This window comes from Athene cunicularia, assembly GCF_003259725.1.
Source record: "Athene cunicularia isolate RWA chromosome 20 unlocalized genomic scaffold, athCun1 chr20_part1, whole genome shotgun sequence".
In the NCBI taxonomy this organism is placed as follows: domain Eukaryota; kingdom Metazoa; phylum Chordata; class Aves; order Strigiformes; family Strigidae; genus Athene; species Athene cunicularia.
Window position 1 is genome coordinate 7,311,926 of NW_020799125.1, and position 3,832 is coordinate 7,315,757.

Sequence of the window (3,832 nt, forward strand, 5' to 3'; positions counted from 1 at the left end):
CTGCGTACGGAGCGCGCCGAGAGCGGCGGGCGAGAGCATCGCCTTAGTGCTGAAGTCCTACGAGGAGGTTGGCGACATTTTAGGAAAAGGTGAAGCAGTCCTCAGGAACGTATTTTAGGAAAACAGAAAGCAATTATCCTATTTAGACGATTCAAATTAACTTAGGCTTTTTCTCCTCAGTATTTTTCTGCATTAGGCTTTTCCTCCTCAGTATTTTTCTCCATGTGTACACGAGCAAGTAAAACCCACTGTGAAACTACAGAGCTTAAACAAGCAGACATTTACACACTAACATAATAGAACTTACACTGTTTATTAACCAAATAGTACTGATGCGTGGTAATAAGTAAAATAGAAAAGTCCAAGCCAAGGAGAGTAGAAAAGAAATTCAATTTTTCCATCTGTGTCACATTTGGAAATACTGAATCCATGTGAGGTCAGCCACTGTCCAGTTGCATTCAGCTTTTAGAAGATAATCTTTGCTTCTGCCAGCTCGTCTTAGTTTCCCTTCTGAGTTACAGTGCCATGAACTATAAACTCCATTGCAGATACATGCACAAAGAAGCAAAAATAATCATGTGCAGAGAATTCTGGATGTGTGTAATTACAGTTTAATCTTCCTATAACACACGCTCAGAAACTCTTGAGCTCTTTGCATAAGGATGCTTTGTTATAACATGATCTGAAGTTTGTTGTTACAGTAATGAAAGTGCCTACTCAATATCAATAGATCGATAGATAATCTCCTTCTATGCAAATTACTTTATAACATTTAAGTAGCATTCTGAAATTAAAAGAATACAAAATAAGAAAGGGTGGGGTGGAAACACAAATAAGTGTTTGCATACATACTGCTTACATTAAAAGCAGCAAGAAAAATGATTATTTTTTCCAAGTGATCCTGGTGTAAAGGATCATATTAATAGACCTAACTACTGAGTTATTAGCTATTGCCATTATAAACAGTTACGGTTTATAGCACCCTTTCTAAAATTCAGTTTAGCCTGGATCTTCCTGAGAAACCTGGTCTGCTCACAGAGTTGGCTGTCTATAGTTCAGTTGGTTAAGAAAACAAAAATTACTTAATTCAAGACGTAAATGATAAAACTGTAGTTAATCTATTTATGCCAGACACTGGTGAGGCTGAAACACTAAATCTATAATGTTACTGCAACCATCCTGAATATTTTGTTGTAAAGTGATCTTGTATATCATTGGCATACTCCTTGATAGATGTTGAGTGGCTGAATTTGTGAAGTGGGTTTGTGAAGTGCTTTGAGATCCTTGGAAGAACTGTACTAGCATTTTTTTAATGTTCCTTTAGGTCTGAGAGACATCAGAGTGTGTTTTATTTTTTCATTGTAAATATTACAATAGTGCCAGCAATGGAGTATTTACTGCTTTTCATATGTGTGAGAATACTAAACATATGTATTTTTAAAGGAAATTCCAGAAGAATGTGAAACTAGCTTGTAACAATAATTTGTAGGTTTGTGTCTATTGTTTTCAAGAATATGTAAATTGTTACATTATAGAACTCGCTTTGAACCCTGCTACATAATTAGCTGCACTAAACATCAGTATTCAATTTGGAAAATCTGTAGCCAAGTGTTTTATTAGAATTTCATGGAAAAGGAGAATGTGAACAAAACCATAGAGCAAATAATCTGAAATGCAGTTAAAAATAATGAAAACCAAGAACCAGCCACATAAACACACCAGATGAAGACACAGCAAATGAAGATCATAAAAAATAAACTGGAGTAAAAACACGTAAGGCCAATCCTCAGCTGAAGTAAACAGGGACATCTGCACCGGGACCGATGGAACCTTGGTCATTGGCGTTAGCTGAGGGTCTGGTCTGTGAAATTTATTAGAAGTCTCATGTTTAGGAGGAAATGACAGTAACAGTAAAGGTTTTTTGGTCAACTGGTTGCATAGGGCTCCTGCAGAGATTTGGTGTTCTGACAGATGTCCTCCTGCAAATCCAGTTAAGTTGATTTAAAATAGCCCCTCCGTGCTCCACCCTGCTGTGGGGCTGGCACGCCAAGACTTGAGTCTATACTTAAACTGCTGCAGCTCACAGTCCATGTTGTAGCGTAGTCCTGTGCTGCATGAGTTGGTGTGGTAGCGCTCGCTCTGAGGGGCCTGAGGCTGGAGCACACATCCAGCTTCACTGACTGTCCCCTAAGATTGCAAAAGCTGAGCAGAGAGGCAGGACACGTGGCTGGCTGCATCCTGAACTGCTGCGGCTATGCTTGCTGGGGGGGATTCTTCAAGCAGTCAGTGTGATTGATCATAAAACCCCATTATACTAGGAAAATCAAGAGAACAGTTACAAGAGTTACAAATCAAGAGTTACAATTATTGGAATATACCATGTACTTACCTGTGCAAACCCACGTGTTTGCATCTCCTTGCTTTGTCTTGCTGGCTACACCAGCTCTGACACTGGTCTTTCCCATGGTGTATCACTGTTGCCTTTTTCAGCGCTCCAAGCCCCAACCAGTTTCAAGATCTGGTATAAAACCCACTTTTACTTGTATTTCAGCACCGTTCTTTCTAATATATATAAACCCCAAAGTGCTTGAGTTGTTTGCTCAGTCAGCTCCATCAGCCCATCTGTTTTTGTCTCTTATTGCTCTCACTTCCATGTGTGTCAGTTCCCTCGTGCATCTTCTTAAAAACATACTCAGCTGTGCAAGAGATCTTCCCTTGCCTGTTTCAAGGCATGGGAAACATGCCCACAGAAAAAGACAAATCTTAATCAACTTCATAAAGTACCGCAAAAGAAAACAGTGACTCTGCCCTAACAGGTTCTTGTATGGGGATCTCTGGTTATATGGTGCCTTGAGAATTTTACTTAGTGTTTCATCCTCCTGAAACAGGATGGAAGAGTCTGGTATGTGTCGTCGATGTTGCTGAATGTGGTCAAAAGGGGAGCAAACACTACTAGTAGTAAAGTTATCGTAAAAGCATGTCCAAATTCCATACAGTCAGCTCATTTTCCTCGTGGGGAGCGTCTAGCTTCCTGTGCTGTCAGTCAGCCAGCGTGCTGTCAGTCAGTCAGCATGCTGACCTCATGGGGAAACGGTGCTAAAAAACACTGGGGAAAACAGGGGAGGGATGAGACAGACCGTAATCCAAGGTGCTCTGCCAAGGCAGGAAGTTTGTGTGTTGGTGTTTACAAAAGCCCTGGTGAGGCATTGTTCAGAAGAGAAGAGGTGTGATTGTGTGGGTTCATACCGTGAGGCAAGGAACTGCGGAGGATTTCAGCCTGCTTTCTACATCACAATTTCACATCTTTTTGCCAGGATTGTCTGGAAGGTGTCTAGAAAGCCAGCAGGAGGGAGCTCATTCTCGAGGAACAGTACCTGCCTGAAGGAGCAGCAAGGAGGTCAGTAGTGGGGTCAGAAGGGGCTCGGGGTGGACTCTGGTTGACAAAGGACCAAAGACAGAGGAAATGACACGTCTTCAATAATAGAAAACCTATGGGAGGGCAGGGTGGAAAAAGGGAAGAGGCAGTAGGAGAAAGAAAGATGATCATTAGGGAAAGACTGAGGGTTCTAAGAGGAGTGAGGCTTGAAAGGGATAGCGAGAGAGAGTGCGGGGTAAGGGCAGAAGGGGAGTGAGCAGTGACGGGGAAGATGGGAGGGGAGAGAAATCTAGGCACGGGAGAAAATGCCTGAGAAGTGAAGGGGTAAGAGTTGGGGGCGCAGGGGAACGGAGGAATAACCGGGAGGGGGAGGGGGGAGCAGGCGCGGGTGTCCCCGCGTGGGTACCCGGTTTGTCACTGCCCGCGGCGCGGCCTGCAGGAGGAGAGCCGGGGCGG

The 3,832-nt window shown here is 42.8% G+C and overlaps 1 protein-coding gene across 5 annotated transcripts in view; it reads left to right on the forward strand.

Moving 5' to 3' along the window:
• The first annotated feature begins 2,821 nt into the window (after positions 1 to 2,821).
• Positions 2,822 to 3,832, forward strand: part of RIPOR3 (RIPOR family member 3) — a 53,104-nt gene continuing 52,093 nt past the window's right edge. For 3 of the 5 annotated variants that reach the window (XM_026861954.1, XM_026861959.1, XM_026861960.1), the window contains exon 1: positions 2,822 to 3,397. The gene's annotated coding sequence lies outside the window, so the exon portion shown is untranslated. Of the gene's footprint in view, positions 3,398 to 3,419; positions 3,701 to 3,832 lie in introns of those variants that run through there. The other 2 variants (XM_026861955.1, XM_026861962.1) reach the window with 2 other exon arrangements.